Source organism: Rhinolophus sinicus, chromosome 9, assembly GCF_057876585.1.
Source record: "Rhinolophus sinicus isolate RSI-liver-muscle chromosome 9, RSI-T2T, whole genome shotgun sequence".
In the NCBI taxonomy this organism is placed as follows: Eukaryota; Metazoa; Chordata; class Mammalia; order Chiroptera; family Rhinolophidae; genus Rhinolophus; species Rhinolophus sinicus.
Genome location: NC_142509.1, coordinates 25,875,438 through 25,893,019, shown reverse-complemented (window position 1 = coordinate 25,893,019; position 17,582 = coordinate 25,875,438). Strand labels below are relative to the sequence as shown.

The window sequence follows — 17,582 nt, the reverse complement described above, 5'->3', positions numbered from 1 at the left end:
AAGGAGACAGGAGGACGAGGGGGAAAGCACTAGCCTCTGCTGACATTTTATTCCTTTGACATCTGTGCAGAGAATCCCAGGCTCCTGTCCTGGGGGATGAAAAGGAGAGCGTGGCCACAGTCAGAAAACTAAAATGGAAAAAACGGACTAATCCCGCAGCCAAAAGGGACAGAGTAAATTCCCACACGGGAAAGGGCAGGTCTCAGTAAGCATCCTGTTTGGCTTAGAAAGGTAAGAAATATAAATAGGTCTATTGCCATCATCTGCTCATTAGAGCTCTCTTTACATCCAGTAAGGATTAGGAGAGCTTGAGTCCGTGGTGTAGATTGCCAAGATTACTGCAATTCTTCCTCTTGCTGTGCCACTGCCCTTTGCAACAGGACGCCGCTCCCAGCAAGGGGTGGAGCCTATTTCCCCGCTCCCGAATCCGCACTGGACCTCGTGACTAGCTTTGGCCAATTGAACACGGCGGAAGTGATATTGTGTCAGTTCTAAGCCTGGGCCTCAAGAGACTGTACACACTCCATTAATTCTCTCTGGGAAATCTTCCTGGCTGCCACGTGAACAGCCTGGGCTAGCCTGTGGGAGGAGAGGCCAGAATCATTCCAGAACAGTTATCTCAGCCGAGGCCTCACAGATGTGAGAATTCAGCCAGGATCAGTACAGCTACGTGCCCCACCTGTATCTAATGCAGATGCAAGAAAGTGTCCAGCTAAGATCAGAAAAACCACCCAGCTGAGCCCAGCCTACACTGCCAATGGCAGAATTTTAAGCTCAATAAATGGCTTCTATGTTAAGCTGCTCTAAATGCATTTTGCTGTATAGTAAGTTAACTGAATAGATTTTTATTCTTGTTCAGGCACTCCTAGAGGACAAGAGGATTTAGCATTTAGTTGAGAAAGGACTAGAACTCTAAGAGAGACTAAAAGTCCCATGAAGGCAGGAACCGTGTTTTTTTGATTCAACCCAATGGGCACGGCAAGTGACACAGACCAGATGATAAATAAATCTCATTGTATTGAGTTTGAAGATTGTGCAGACACCTGGGCATCCTCAAGAGGATGTCCTCATGAGAATGGACCCAATTTGCCTCCTGGAATAATCATCACCCTGGTTCAAGCTTCAGGAAGAATGACAGGCCAGATCGAGCGAGCCATTTGAATTTCTTCTAACAAGGTGTGGGGCCTGGTTACGAAGCGCCAGCTAACAGTTAACCATCTCTAGCACACACCCTCCCTGCCCTACACCACGGCTCCACTGCTGTCTGTCCAGTTACCAAAACCACGGCGTCATTTTTGACACCCGCCCCTCACCTTCACTCAGTCTCCGTGTCCTGTTGCGTATGCCCCTTAAATATAGCTCAATAGATTCACTTTTTACCACCACCCTAGTTTTGACTTGAGTGACCCCATCGGCTTTCTAAACTAGCTTCTTAACAATCTCATAACCTCTCCCCGCTCTCCCCAGCGCAGCAAGCGTGATCTTTCCAAAGCACCATGACCGCCCCTGCCCTGCTAGCTTCCAGCGGCTGCCCCCCCCCCGGGAATCAGACTCCTTCCTCAACAGGGTTTCTTAGCCTGTGTGTGCCCCCTGCTGACTTCTGCCTTTCTCCGTTTTCACCCAAACTCAGGCTTTTCCTGCAATACTGAACTATTCGCAGTTCAGAAGGTCTAGGACACTCTAGAGCTGGGACAGTCTCCCCACTGCCTATCCCATTGCCCAGCTATTTCCTTACTTCTTTTTTACGACTCACGTCCTTAGATGTCATAGCCTACCTCAGGCTGGGTAAGATGGAAGCATCTCCTCTGCAGTCCTTCAGCTTCCTGTCCATTTCCCAGATCTCACTGAGGTGCCGGTGTCTGTTTCCTGCCCCCCTCAGCCCCTGCCACTAGACTATGACCTCTGTGAGGCCAGGGCTCGTTCTTTCATCTCTGCGTCTAGCACAAACCCTGACTTACAGTAAGCGGTTGATTGAATGAATGAATGAATGAAGCCAAAACAAGAGAGACTTTGAGCAGCCCCTCCTGAGAATGAATAAGGTGTGAGGGGACTCTTATAGAGAGACATGGAAAAACCAGTTTCCACTTCCAGGTTACATGATCTCCTGGGAAGTGGATTAGAAGTAAGGAGGAACAGTAACCAGTGTCTGTATCAGGCACAAACATGGAGGACATTCATGAATTGCTGGTTCTCATTAGACTTCACTTCCCAAAGGCGACATATGCTAAGGACCCATAAATGTTGGTGTTTATCAAGGACTTGTACCACGCACCAGGCCAAGGGCTTTACAAGTCTTATATCACTCAAGCTAGCCACGAGATAAAGTAGGTTCTAACACCATCCCCCCTTTTCCAATGAGAATTCAGAAGCACAGAGAGGTTAAGTAAGTTGCCCAAGGTCACTCAGCCAGTGGAATAAGTTAATTAATTTTGCTTGAGTACAAGGCTATGCAGTCTTTACACGGCCCCTGCTATGAAATGTAGGCTATGGGAGATACACCATTTTAACACATTTTGCTTACTTATGAGTACAGATCAAGAGAAAGTTTCCCCATTTAGATGATTAGCCTAGTCAGTAGAAGAGCAAAAAGGACCTCAATCAATAAACATAGTTGTTTTTCTTTCTGAGAGTATAATCTTCAGTGAATGTTTCTTGCCAAGACATAAGCATTCTATTTCCTGCCACCGGATTCCTAAGAGCGAAGAAGTGAAAATTATATATGCATTTAATGTGGCCAATTAGCACACTCCTTCTCTATTTGTTTCTACATGTCAGATTAATGTTATTTTCCTTCATTAATTAGCCTCCACTATAAACCAGCCACTTTCCCTGCAATCCTATAAACTTCGACACCGCCTGGGCCTTCACCCATGTGGCTTCTCTTGCCTGAAAGCCACCTCCATCTAAACCTGTCATTTAAGGTCAAGTTCATGACCCACCTCCTTCAGTCTTGCCGCATCTTCCTGTTCTGAGAAACATTACAGGGGGCTCAGTGTTCTCTCCATTCCATCTGTACCTGTCGAGACATCATCCGCTCCACACATGTGTTTTTGTTTGGCCTGCATGATCTGGCTGCATAGAATTTTTTTAAAAAAGGTGAATTCGTTGCCAACTTTCAAAAACCATGAAACTTCATGTCAAGATCTAGCCTTCTGATTTTTCTTGAGAGGCCACAAGATTTGATAACTCTGTAGCCATACTCCTTCATGGCTACAATGACCCAGAACTGAGTGGCTGCTTCCTTAGACAGGGCACAGTAGAGGCTGGTGTGCTTCCTGCACCCCCACACTCCCTCACCACCTACCATTTCTGTGCACCTGGCTGGCCGGCTGACTTCCAGCCATCCACTCCTCTGATTCCTTGTGTGAAATGTCCCTCTATTGAGCCCACTCTCATTGCAGGACTGGAAGCGCCAGGGAATAAACACCTACTCACCTCCCCCCAGAAGCAGCTCTCAACCAACGACTGCAAGAAATTGGTGAGCTTGTCTCATCCTCTAAAGGTTTTCAAGTACTGACATCCTGGTGGTCTGTCTATTATCTAGTGGTGCACAATCACCACCCCAAATGTATTACCTCTCACTGTCCTGTAGATTACTTGTGTGGTTCTTCTGCTTCACATGGGGTCAGCTGGTCCCTGAGTGGCTGCACTCATGGGAGGGTTCATTTAGTGAGCTGGACTATCCAGGATGGCTGGAGTTAGTGTTGGCAAAGAATCAGTGCTGGGAGCACAGCTGGGCTGTACTGGTCTAAGAGTGAACGTTCCAAGAGACCCGAGCAGAAACTACAGGCTTCTCATGACCTGGCCTCAGAAACCACACAGCATCCCCCTGCCACCATATTCTACGGGTCAAGCAAGTCACAGGACCAGTCCAGACTCAAGTGGAGGAGAATTAGACACCACCTCTCCCTGGGAGGCACGATGAAGAGTTTGCAGCCATCTTTATTCTACCACCTGGTCTATTTGAACAAATAAGCACTGACTGCCATTTCATCACTTAAATCATTCATTCATTCTTTCATTCAACACTCATTGAACACTGGAGAAATGACATGAGTCACACATGGTACCTGCCCTGGAGAAGTTCATTTGGTAGAACAGTTTGCGACAGTAACAAATTGAAGTCCACCGTCCACATTCATCACAAATCTTACATGGCTGCACATTAGAATCACCTGGACCTTGTCAAAAAGCACGGACACTTTACGAGAACAGTTTGTCTTGGTAACCCAGGAACTCCTAGAATACTGTACAGCCTTGCATAGGAGTGGGCTTCAGAGGCACTAGGCATTAAAACCACCTTCGGTACTTGCTAGAATTCAGATTCTTGGGCTCCCTCTCCTAATATGTGTGGATTCATAGTAGCTCTAGGGTGAGACAGAGAATCTACATGTTCAGTAAGGATTTCAGGTGATTCTGCTGTGACCGGTCCATGGGCTTCATCTTGCTGTGTTTTCCAAACTCTGCATTTTAAAGGAAGTGAGTTGTTGGGTAAAGTGTGTGTGTGTGTGTGTGTGTGTGTGTGTGTGTGTGAGATGTGTGTGATCTGTATAAACACCTGTGATCGGCTGAATTTAATTGGACCACAGCTGGTGTTGATTGCATATTTTTAATGTAGCTTTTCAATACTCCCCTAGCACAGTCTTTACGACTGACAATCAGTATTGAGCCCAACCTTGGCTGTCGATTTTAAGGTTTATTTAAAAACACATGACAGCCGGAGCTGTTCATTCTTTAGCTAATGATTCTACATACGGATTTAGGAGTTTAGGTGCAGCATGTTGAAAGCAGAATTTCTACCATAATTGGGCAGCTGTTGGTTGGCTTTAAAAACTGTGAGTTGTTTGCTCTCCAAGTCAGCTTGGGCAGATTATGTCATGACCCCAGTCCAGCAGAAGATTCTCTATGCTGAAAATAATCATCAAGACTGCTGTAAAGGAGATGTAAGATGTTGGAGTAGATAAACACCATGCCTGCTTCCTTCCATGAACACATTAAAATCACAACTAAATTAGAGAACAATCAACCTGGAGAACCACATGAAGTCTGGCTGAGTTTTATCACGAGGGATATAAAGAAGAAGCCACGTTGAGACTGGTAGGAGAGGTGGAGACGCGAAATGGGCTGACCCCAAACCTCCGTGTGGTGGTTGAGAACCAGGAGGGGTATCTCAGCCACAGAGGCTCACCCCAGAGGAGTGAGAAACCCTAACCCCACACAAGCCTCTCTAGCCCAGAGTACCAGTGCCGGGAAGAAGAGTCTCCACAACAACTGGCTGTGAAAAACAGTGGGGATCCCAACCATCCAGGTGGAACAGAAGGCAGCAAGAAACCTAAGGCGACGTTGTCTTAAACGGCCTGCACACAAACTCTCACTCGCAGGCACTCACCTTGGGCTCCGGCAGAGGGACAGTAAGTCGGGGTGTGTCAGAGACATCTGGGGCAGACTGAAGTGTGTGGCTTTGAAGCGAGAGCGAGGGGACAGTTGCCATTTTTCTTGTGTGGGGGTCCTTCTTCCTGTGCAGCTGGCAGGCAGGTTCCATCTTTCCTGTGTCGAGCCCTCCCCTTCATGGCAAATCTGAATCTGATTGGCCTGGAGAGCTCCGCTCACTCCACCCGGCTGACTCACTGAGACCCTGCCCCACCCAACTCGCCCAACACCGGAGGTAGTTTCTCCGAGAGTAGCAAGCCCTGCCCACATTGCACTCTTTCTTGAAAAACTATCAGAGTCCGCAGGACCCAGGCAGGCAGCAGCTGGCCTCAGTGTGCTCTAAGACTTTTGCTGAGTAGCTTCAGGCTCAGCACTGGCACCAAACCAGAGTCTACATTAACCTGGTGACCACAATTCTTCCCACTCTAGGGACTCCCTGACACCCTCCCTCACCCAACTCATGTCCCTCACTAGGCTTTATCAGGGGCTGAATCTTAAGGGAGCTCACAGGTGGCAGCAATCCTCAGTTCAGAGTGTGGCCTCTCCCAAGTGCTTCCAACTTTAGCACAGGCAATGAACAACTACAGATCATTTTGTAGCTCCTACCAGGTCGTCCCCGACCAATCACAGGCAGTAGCTGGCCTGGGCCTGCACTGGAGCCCCTCACAACAGGCCCCAGAACCAACACACTTGGAGGTTGGCTTCAGACCACAGCAGAGCACCACTCAATTAGCCCAAGGAGCACACCTAAAAGGTGGTCTCAACAGGCACCAGAGCCCACTGGGGCAAATCCCACTCAGACGGGTAGCCCCCTGCACAGCAGCCTGTAAGCTGTGGACATGGCCAAAACCCACAGCCAATCAGCCTGAGGGCCAAACCCACCCACTGATGTGTCAATAACAATCAAGGATCAACTATAACAGGAGAGCACACACAGCCCACACAAGGGACACTCCTGGAGCACCCAGAGCAGGTGACCAGGAACATTGTGCCTGGGCCCCACAGGGCACCTACTACATAAGGCCACCTGGTAAGATGGGGAAACAGGAGATCTACCTAAAACATAGAAACCAACAGAGAGGCAATCAAAATGAGGAAACAGAGAAATACATCCCAAGTGAAAGAACAGGATAAAACTCCAGAAACAGGACTAAACAAAATGGAGGCAAGCAACCTACCAGATACAGAGTTCAGAACAATGGTTATAAGGATGCTCAAGGAACTTAGTGAGAACTTCAACAAAGACATGGGAAGCATAAAAAAGGACATACAAATTTGGAAGATAAGGTTGCAGAAACACCCAATATGAAGAGAAAAAAGAAAAAAGAATCCAAAAAAATGAGGATAGTTTAAGAGGCCTCTGGGACAACATTAAGCGTAACAACATTCACCTCACAGGGGTATCAGAGGGAGAAGAGAGAAAGCAAGGGATTGAGAATCTATTTGAAGAAATAATGACCGAAAACTTTCCTAACCTGGCAAAGGAAATAGACATACAAATCCAGAAAGCACAGAGAGTCCCAAACAAGCCCACACCAAGACACATTATAATTAGAATGGCAAAGATTAAAGACAAAGACAGAATCCAAGCAGCAAGAGAAAGGCAACTAGTAACTTATAAGGGAGCTCCCATAAGATTGTCAGCTTATTTTTCAACAGAAACTTTGAAGGCCAGAAGGGACTGGCACAACATATTCAACATGATGAAAAGTAAGGACCTACAACCAAGATTATTCTACCCAGCAAAATTATCATTTAGAATTGAAGGACAGATAAAGAGCTTTCCAGACAAGAAAAAGCTAAAGGAGTTCATTATCACCAAACCAGTATTACGAAGAATGTTAGAGGGACATCTTTAAGATGGGGGAAAAAAGATCAAAATTATGAATAATAAAATGGCAATAGCTACATATCTATCAACAATAACTCTCAATGTAAATGGACTAAATGCTCCACTCAAAAGACATAGGAGGGCTGAATGGATAAGAAAACAAAACCCTTACATATGCTGCCTACAATAGAATCACTTCAGATTGAAGAATGACACACAGAAGGACAATAAAGGGATGGAAAAAGATATTTCATGAAAATGGCAACAACAACAACAACAACAACAACAAAAGCTGGGGGTAGTATACCAAAATAAACTTTAAAACAAAAGCTATAGCAAGAGTCGAAGAAGGAGCCAGTAATCACACTTCAGGGTATTTACCCGAAGAAACCCAAACCGCTACCTCGAGGGGACGTGTGCATCCACATGTTCATTGCAGCACTGTTTACAATGGCCAAGATGTGAAGGCAGCTTGAGTGGCTGTCGATGGAAAAATGGATAAAGAGGAGGTGGTACGTATATACAATGGAATATTGCTTGGCCAGGGAGGAGAATGGGTTCGTGCCATCTCTGGTGGCATGGATGGACCTGGAGGGTATCATGCGTATGTCAGACAGAGAAAGACAGATGCAATGTTATTTTGCTTATATGTGGAATCTAAAGAACAAAGTAAACAAACAAAACAGAAACAAACTCATAGATACAAAGAACATATTGATGGTTGCCAGATGGGAGGGGGTTAGGGGAGAGTGAAAAAAGGGAAGGGATTAAGAGGTACAAATTGGTTGTTGTAAAGTAGTTATGGGAATGTAGGGAATAGCATAGGGAACATAGTCAATAATATTGTAATAACTATATATAGTATCAGAGGGGTACTAGATTTGTTGGGATGATAGATGGGAAGGGTTTGGAGGGCAGGGTATAAAAGGTGAAGGAATTAAGAAGTAAAAACTGGTAGTTACAAAATAGTCATGGGGATGTACAGTAAAGCACAGGGAATATAGTCAATAATATGGTAATAACTATGTATAGTGCCAGGTGAATACTAGACAAGTCAGGGGGACCATTTCTTAAATTATGTAAATGTCTAACCACTACGCTATACACCTGAAATTAATATAAAATTATATTGAATGTCCAGGTATAAAAGTCATGGGGATGTAATGTACAGTGTGGGGAATATACTCAATAATACAATAATATTGTGATAGCGTGGTACAGTGTCAGATGGTAACTGGACTTACGGTGATCACTTCTTTAGGTATATAAACGTTGAATAACTATTGTGTACACCTGAAACTAATATAATATTGTTATGTTAGCTACTGTGTTTCCCCGAAAATAAGACCGAGTCTTATATTAAGTTTTGCTCCAAAAGATGCATTAGGGCTTATGTTCAGGGGATGTCGTCCTTAAAAATCATGCTAGGGCTTATTTTCTGGTTAGGTCTTATTTTGGGAGAAACACGGTATGTTTTAATAAAAACCTTTTTTAAAAAAAGGCTTCTATAAGCTTAGATGCGTCTCTGAATGTGAATTGGGAAAAGGTGTCTCTTCCCCTCAGGCAGAAACAGCTTTTCCTGGTTTAATGAGTGGTGTGAAGGCTGAAGAGTAAAGGGCAGAGGTTCCTTAAACCAAATAAAACACAACAGGGGTGTTGTTACTAAAAAAAAGGTGAAAGGCTGCTGAGTGTGTTCACTGCCATTGGAAACGAGGTCTCAGTGTGCTGGCTTTATATATGATCCACTCACCCTCTCAGCAACGATCCCTTACGCACTACAAAACCCATACAAATACATGACAGCCACGTAGGCATTAACACAAATCTCAGTCAGAGTCCAAGAGTTTGAAGCGCTCTAAACATCAAATTGGAGGCTGTGAGTGCTGATGGAAGAATAAAAACACAGCAGCAATACTGTTAAGCTAGATGGGGAAGGCTGTTTTTGTGAAGGGTGACCACAAGGAGCGAGACCTGTGATGGCATTTACCCCTGAGCAGCCATGTGAGTTTCTCCCCAAGGCCACAGTGGATCACGTGGGCTCCATGTGAGAGTAAACAGCCTGTGGAGGTCTGTGTCCAGCATGCGTGGACACACTCAAGATCCCTTCACCATTTGGGGTACAGATACCCCAGTTGTCCTTTGAAGAACTGCCTCACTTCCTCTCCAGTTTTAATGAATGGGGTGCTGATGACCCACAGCAGCTCCAGAGATGAACAAATGACCCAGGCTTCATCAGTCAGGATAAATCTCCCAGGAAAAACTTTGCTTTGGAATTCACAGACTGTGGAATCAGCTGAAGGGACAGCCCGTTAAGAGTGTGGCCGCTGAACTGAAATTCCAACTCCACAATTAGCCAAGTGCCCTTGAGTTGTCTTAAGCCTTCTGGGGCAGACGCACTCTGAGGTGGCCTGTACGATCCCTACCCCCTAGTCCTCATGCCTTGTGGGGATAGGGTTACCCCTCCCTTGAGTGTGGGCAGGACCTGTGTCTGGCTTCTAACCAACAAATATGACAAAGATGATGGAATGATGCCACTTCTGTGATAATGTTACATAACACTGTAACATCTGTCTTGCTAGAATATGCTCTCATTCCCTGGCTTGGAAGAACTAAGTGGCTGTATTAGGAAGGCCATGTGGCCAATAGGTAACAAGAAACTGAGGTCCTCAGTTGTCTAGCCCACTAGTAAAGGGCCACTGCCAACAACCATATGAGTTCGAAAGCAGATCTGTCCCCAGTTGAGCCTCAGATGAGACCATAAGTCCCTGAGCAGAAGGCCCAGTTAAGCTGTGTCTAGACTCTTGACCCACAGGAACGGTGAGATAATAAATGTGAGTTGCTGTAAGCTGCCAGGTGTGTGGTCATTTGTTACATAGCAACGGATAACTAATACACCCTCTCAGAAAGAGAACAGAAAGACAGTCATGTGGTTGAAAGCAAGGCATTCGTTATGATGTCAAGTACTCTGTTGATTGTTGTGAGGTTTAAAATAAGATACTGTACGGATGGGCCTGGCACACAGTAGGCACTCAATACATTTCACTTTCCTTCCTCCCCTCAGTGAGACCACTGACATAAGTTGGTAACCTCAGAATGACATACGTATGGGAAGTGTTCAAACTGAACCTGGTGCCAGGGTCACACCAGGAAAATGCCAGCAGAAGTTAAAAAGTCAAGCTTCCTGTGTGAAAGATAAAGCCATTTTACATTGTGTAAGAGGCTGTGCATAAGGCAAAAACTGTTTCATAATCCTGTCATGCGAACCAGCTGGGATTTTCCTTCACATAAATTGGATTTTGATTTATATGTCAATAAATGCCCCCAGAAACCTCATCATTTGAAAGTTCATCAATCTCAGCTGGAACTGCAGATACAGCCCTAGAGGAACCTCCCAGGGAAATATGGCCCTCATTTACCAGCTCCACATGCTGATGTGGGCATGAAAAAGGGAGTGGGAGGCAGGAGAAACAGGGTTACCTGCAGGGACTTTGCAGTCAGGCTGAGGACTCGATTCCCCGGAAGAGTGTGACAAAGCCTGGTGCTTGGCGGACCGGCATGAAGGTGTGGCATGACTGGAGTACACGAGGAGTGGCAGTTTGAGAACAGGGAGCTGGGGAGGGGGCAGTTATGACCAGCATTGAATGCCAGGACATGGGGTTTGGGTTTTGGAGCAAAAGAATGGCATATCAGATTTGAATCTTCAAAATAGCTTTCTTGCTGCAATATGGAGGATTGGATGGAGAGACAAAACTGGGGGCAGGAAGACAAGTTTAGGATACCACTGCAGTCCTTGAATGAGCCACACTGGTGTCTTGGACGGTGGTGACACTGGGGATGGAGAGAAGAGGATGAATGGAAGAACTTGGTGACCGGATAGGACTGGGCAGAGAGGGCTGCTAGGATGACACCAGTTTCTGACTTCAGTAAGTGAGAGAATGGTGGTGGCATGTAGAACTGGAATTGTAGAACAGAAAGAACATCGTCAGTGGCCAACTAGAAGTCTCAGAACAGGCCCAGAGGAGGTTTTCACTAAACAGAAAGGGAAATCTCACAGGAAGGCACAGCCCCTAGCTGGGAGAAAAAAATGCCCCCAATCAGCTACTTCATGCATTACACTGTGTGCAAAGTCCCTGCCATCGACACTTCTTAGAATGTCCTCTCTGGGGACATTACGACCCAGCTACAAATAAGTCACACCATTCCCATTAAACCTAATAAGGTTCTTTCTAGAAATCTTTTACGGTTTGACTCTTCTGGCATAAGGGATTAAATTGATTTGGTTGAACGGTTTACAGAACTATGGAGGTATTTGGCTGACCAGTACAACGGACAAATACATGCTATGTGCTTGGGGGCTTGTCAATTCCATTTTCATTGTCCTTCCTTAATTGAGGCCTGTATCAAGTTTCAAAGGACTCCAGTCATTCTGCCCTTCAATCCATCCACTACACAGCCAATTATCCAATATTCTAAGCTCAAAGGGTCATTGTGAGTAATAAATGCCATGATGGGTGTAAGGGATTTAACACAGGTTTTGGTACAAAGAAAGAGCTCAATTTTTCCCATTATCAGCACCATTATCATTCATGTCAATAATATCATTGTTATTATAAATATAGTATGGGGATGATCATACCACTCCCCTCCTCAAAAGTCTTTCATGGCTCCCCAATGCACAGAGAAGAGTCCAGACTCAGCCCGCCATCACTACATGACATCATTATACCTGTGCAGGTTTAGTTTCTTCAATTCTCTACTATAAGTCCCATATTTTAACCATACAATCCTGTAGGTATTTACAGCACTTTGCCAAACAATAGGGAAGGGACTTGGACATAAATTAGACATTCTCTGCCTTCATGTAGCTAATGCTCTATTTGTAGATTAAGACTCCCCAAGACAGAGTCCAGAGACAGTCCAACTCTAGGCAAGGGACAACTTTATAAATTCACTGGGGATTTGATTCCTTACCCAGATGGTCCCTGATAAGCAGGAGAGAAGTCTGTGGGGAAATCTCCTTTCCTAGACCCAGGGCAGGGCATGATACTGGGCATTTTACATAATCATCATTCAGTTTGGGGGCCAGGCACTGGTCTAGGCATTTGGCATGTATTATCTAATTTAATGAATCACAAGTCTATGAGATGTGTATTTTTGTTCCCATTCTACAGAAGAGGAACCTGAAGCTCAGGGAAATTAAATAACTTGCCTAAAGTTACCCAGTGACTACATGGCAAGGCCAAACCAAGTCCAGATATTTTTAACAGCAAATCTCATAATACTTTCAAGACCACTGGAGTGGCTTTCCAGTTCAGATTGTCACTGAAATTCACAAGCCATGACAGGCTTACTAGGCATGAGGTTTACTTGACCTTAAGAAGGGATTCAGAACAAGGAGCAGAGCAGCATGTTACGCTAATGGTCTCATAAAGGCCTTGGACATCCAGGGCCAACATCCAACATCCCAATTACCATTCTGGTCTTTTTTGTTTGTTTGTTTAACTGAAGGGAAACATCATTTAGTCTTCTTTGTAAAGCAATCAGTTTTAGAAAACACATGAAAACTTCTAATAGAGTCAGACGATCCGTCAGACAGGAGAGAGGACACACATGACGTGCCAAGAACTTACACATCAGATCTTCATCTCGGAAATGAGGCGTCCCAGATTCTGGTCACTTCATCGTTTTCTTTAGTCTTCTGCTCAACGGTCTTCTCCAGCGAGTGGACGTGCGACTCCTTCCCCAGGCTCGCCTGGGAGGCCACAACCTTAGCCTTCTGGGGCCTGGGTGATCTCCTCTTTCGCCAGCTTGAGTTTCTCTTCTGCGTGGGCCTTCAGCACACGGTCTCTCTGGCCTTACTACGTCCTCCTCGATGCACTTCTTCAGGGATTTTTCATTGTGCGGTCGCCATCACCTCCTTCCACTTCCCAAACCAATTGAAGAAGTCAGAGAAAGATTTTTTCATGGAGTTCAGACCTGCAGTGAGTTGGTCGTTTTTTCAGAACCTTCTGGATTCTGGCTTCAGCAAGTTCCCTCTGTTTCTGAGCCTCCTTCATCACCCTGGCAGACGATCCCCTCAAACCCGTCCATGATCTTTCCCATCTCCAGGTTCTCCACGTGGAGTTCCTCACATCTGCTCTTCAGCAACAGGTTCTCCTTTTGTGTCTCGTCCACCGCCACTTTCAGATCCTTCTGGCTGCACTGCAGCATGTCCACGAATCGGTCATTGGACACCTGGGGACCAGCCCCCGGCACAGGAACGCCTGAAACCCTTACCACGTCGAGCTCCACCAGCGACGACTCCGGCGACTTCCGGCCTGAGCGTGCGAGCTTCCGGATCGCGAGTGTGCGCATGCGCAGTGCTGCTCTCAGGCCGGGGGAGCCGCTCGCTACCGGCTGTCCTTCAGGAGAGGGTCCAACGCAAGGTGTCCGGACTGTACCCTCAGGGTGACTCCTCAGCCGAGGACGTCTCGACCTCTCCCAATAATCCCCTCAGCCCGTGCTTGAGCCTCAGCTGGTCTCGGGAGCGCCCCTCACTCAGGCCCGCACAAGGCCTGGCCCCTCTGAGGCGGCGGTGCAGTTCAGCGAACCAGGCTGAACCCTTCACTGTGCGGACTGCTGGTGGGTGGAGCGCTGCTGGCGCCGCACCACGGTACCCGCCGTAGTCTGCACCACGGGAGTGTCGCCACTAAGGTCAGAAGCACTGCTGGCTGAGAGGTGAGTCTTCCGCGCCGCCGCTGGCCCGGTGCTCTGCTGCTGAGCCCCAGGCTCGGGGCCTGCTCGCGGGTGCTCTGCCCGCTGCCCGCCATCTCTGAAAGGTTGAGGTTTGGATCATCCAGAGTGTCCCGGGCCAGGTTGTAAGACCCCGGGGAGAGGGAACGGACCCTTTGCCCACTTCCAGTCTCCTGGAGGAAGGTCGAGGCCAGTCTCTCCCCAAGTTTCCTGGGTGGGGTGCCTCTTACTGGCCGTTGGTCAGAGAAGTCACCTTCTAGCCTCTGGGCCACTCCTCCAAGACTTGAGACTCGTCTATGTGGCCATTGCCGCCTTCTTCCTGAGGACCGGTGGGGCGGGATGCTCAGGACCAGAGGCGTCCTCAGGGGGCCTGGGACCCCCGGGGAAGGTCACTGATGGGCCTTCTCCACGGGCTACATCGGGGTGCATCCCAGGAGGCCCCGCTGAGGAAGTAGAGACCACGGGCGAGCTTCCTCCTGGGGTTCTGTGCAAGTCCTCTGTCCGGTAGGGGGTCTTCTAGGATTTCAAAGGTGGAGGTAATGCTTTTCTCTAAGGAATAAGAACAAACCTTCCCTCCAAGGCTTGATCAGGGCTGCTAGACGTTCATCCTGGAAATGCCACTTGGTTTTCAAGACTCGCTGGGGTCTGGGGAGATCTGGAGACGTTCAGGCCGGCAGGGAAGGGGGGTCGGAGAGGGAACTGGAGGCCTTTCGTCAGTCGCTGGTCTCACCTCCCCTGGAGGCAGGTCTGCATTGGCCACTGCTTTGGCTACTCCACTGACCAGTTCTATTGGCCGTTTTGATGTCCACTTCCTTGATGAACTGTTGTTTCTCTTTTTGGGTTCAGATTTGATGAGAATTATCTCATCCGATAGTGTCATCCAGAGCAAAACAAGCCTCGCGTTTGCTGCTCACACTAAGACTTAAAATCCGGTGCATCTGTGGGTCCCACAGAGGTGTGTGAAAACTTGCCTTCATAGCTTTGACTGTGTTCTTGGGTGGCACATTTTCTTTCTGCGACAGAGGAAAACCAGATGATCTTCTGGTAATTCTGGTGGTAAAAGCAGGAAGTAGCACAGTTCTGTACTTTTGTCACCAGTGATATTTTCTGTCACTGAAGATCTGCAGACTCATTCTTCTAGCCTCTGTGCAGAGCAAAGGGAGCCGGAGGTGGAGTCTCCATTTTCGTTTTAAGGATGAGAGCTGATGTGACTATTGGTCACATCAGCGTGGGGAAGCTTCAGGGTCCCAGGTCCCCCAGATTGAATACCTTGCTATGACAGACTACTTGGAGGGTTGCATGCCACGCTCCCATCCTTCAGCAATTGCACTCAATAAACTGCAGGTTCTGTAATAAACAAACCCGACCACCCACTACAGTGTGCTCAGGGACATCGTGGGGTCATGGATGAGCCCCAGCAAGACCATCATTTATCTCTAATGGATACATTACATTCCTTCCGTTGATAGCACAGAGTCCAACTTTCATCAAGCATCCCTGAGACTGGAAGATTTACAGTTCACCTGTTCACCTCAATCCCTTCCTTCTGATGATGATGAAAACCAACACTTATTAAAAACTCACTGTGAGCCAGCGTTGTGCTAAGCTTTTTAGCTGCATTACTTCAATTACTCTCCACAAGCCAGTGAAATCGGTCCTAGTATGATTAGTCCCATTCTATAGGTGAGGAAACTGAAGGATACATGAAGAGGTTCAGAACTTTCCCGAAGTCATACCTCTAGAAAGTGATGGTGCCAGGATTTAATCCTGGTGCATCTGACTCCCAAACTGATGTTCTTTTTTTTATTTTTAAATTATTTATTTATTTTTTTCCGTTACAGTTGACATTCAATATTATTTTATATTATCTTCAGGTGTACAGCATAGTGGTTAGACATTTCTGTAATTTATGCAGTGATCCCCTCAATTAGTCTAATACCCACCTGGTACTATACATAATTGTTGCAACATTATTGACCATATTTTCTAAGCTGTACTTTACATCCCCATGACTATTTTATAACTACCAATTTGTACTTCTTAATCCCTTCCCCTTTTTCATCCAGTCCCGCAAGCCCCCTATCCTCTGGCAAACATCAGTTTGTTCTCTGTATCTGTGAGGCTGTTTTGTTTTGTTCATTTATTTTGTGCTTAAGAATCCCAAATAAGTGCGATCATATGGTATTTGTCTTTCTCAGTCTGACTTATTTCACTTCACATAATACCCTCCAGATCCATCCATGTTGTTGCAAATGGTAAGATTTCATCCTTTTTATGGCCGAGTAATATTCCACTGTGTTTGTGTGTGTGTGTGTGTGTGTGTGTGTGTGTGTGTGTGTATCACCTCTTCTTTATCCAGTTGTCTATTGATGGGCACTTAGGTTACTTCCATATCTTGGCTATCGTAAATAATGCTGCAGTGAACGTAGTGGTGCATATGAGTATATCTTTTTGAATTATTTTTTTGGATTTCTTCAATAAATACCCAGAAGTGAGATGGCTAGGTCATAACATAGTTCTATTTTTAAGTTTTTGAGGAACCTCCATACTGTTTTCCATAGTGGCTCTATCCATTTACAATTCCATCAACAGTGCACTAGGTAGGGTTCCCTTTTCTCCACATCCTCGCCAACACTTGTTGTTTCATGATTTATTGATGATGGTCATTCTGAAAAGTGTGAAGTAATATCTCATTGTAGTTTTAATTTGCATTTCTCTGATGATTAGCGACATTGAGCATCTTTTTATATCTATTGTCCATCTGTATGTCCTTTTTGGAGAAATGTCTATTCAGGTCCTCCGCTCATTTTTTGATTTGATTCTTTGTTATTTTGGTGTTGAGTTGTATGAGTCCTATAGAAATTTTGGATATTAACCACTTATCAGATATGTCATTGGTGAATATCTTCTCTCATTCAGGAGGCTGTCTTTTCGTTTTGTTGATGTTTCCTTTGCTGCATAAAAACTTTTTAGTTTGATGTAGTCCCATTTGTTTATTTTTTTTCTTTTGTTTCCCTTGCTCAAGAATATATATCAGAAAAAATATTACTAAGAGCAGTTCAGAGAGTTTACTGCCTATATTTTATTCTAGAAGTTTCATGGTTTTGGCTCTTACATTTAAGTCTTTAATATTTTTTGAGTTTATTATGTGAGAAGGTGGTCCAGTTTCATTGTTTTGCATGTATCTGTCCAGTTTTCCCCATACCATTTGTTGAATAGACTGTCTTTACCCCATTGGATATTCTTGCCTCCTTCGTTATAGATTAAATGGCCATGTAGGTGTGGGTTTATTTCTGGGCTCTGTATTCTCTTCTATTGATCTACAAGGTCTGACAATTAAGTTCGCAAATTCATCCTAGAAAAAGTGCTACATACCTCATTGTTGAATATTACTATGGCCACCTTCGAAGTACTCCCCTTGGGAAGCTATGCACCAATGCCAACACCTAGTCCACCCTTCAAAGCAATTTTGGAACTCTTTCTAGAATGGCCATCAGAGCTGTTATCGTATTACCTTTGATGTCCTGAATGTCATCAAAATATCTTCCTTTTAATATTTCCTTTATCTTCAGGTAAAGAAAGAAGTCAT

General features: G+C 45.8%; 2 pseudogenes; both read right to left on the bottom strand.

Moving 5' to 3' along the window:
- Positions 1 to 12,902: 12,902 nt before the first annotated feature.
- On the bottom strand, positions 12,903 to 13,608 carry LOC109461315 (transforming acidic coiled-coil-containing protein 3 pseudogene; annotated as a pseudogene).
- Positions 13,609 to 14,596: 988 nt separating this feature from the next.
- LOC148757322 (transforming acidic coiled-coil-containing protein 3 pseudogene) lies at positions 14,597 to 15,126 on the bottom strand (annotated as a pseudogene).
- Between the last annotated feature and the right edge of the window lie 2,456 nt (positions 15,127 to 17,582).